General features: G+C 45.6%; 1 pseudogene; it reads right to left on the bottom strand.

The window, feature by feature from the left end:
• LOC119592954 overlaps positions 1 to 274 on the bottom strand; it is a 78,168-nt pseudogene that overhangs the window by 71,350 nt on the left and 6,544 nt on the right.

Genomic DNA, 274 nt, shown 5'->3' on the forward strand with positions numbered 1-274 from the left:
GGGGGGGGGGAGGAACATACATAAAACCAACGCAAATGAGAAATCAGCTTCTTACACAGCCTTCTCTCGCGTTGCAGCTGGTGATCGAGGCGGACCTCGGGAGCGACGCAGGCAACATGGTGGCTCTCGATGACCTGAAAATCATCACAGAATATATCACTCCTTAGAGAATGCTGAGTCGCGCTCTGACGGAAAACTTTTTTCCTTTTTTTAAGTGGACGGAAATAAAAAAAACGATCAAAACTGATTTTCGTGTTTTGGTTACAAACTATGC

The sequence above is a fragment of the Penaeus monodon genome, chromosome 31 (genome assembly GCF_015228065.2).
Source record: "Penaeus monodon isolate SGIC_2016 chromosome 31, NSTDA_Pmon_1, whole genome shotgun sequence".
In the NCBI taxonomy this organism is placed as follows: domain Eukaryota; kingdom Metazoa; phylum Arthropoda; class Malacostraca; order Decapoda; family Penaeidae; genus Penaeus; species Penaeus monodon.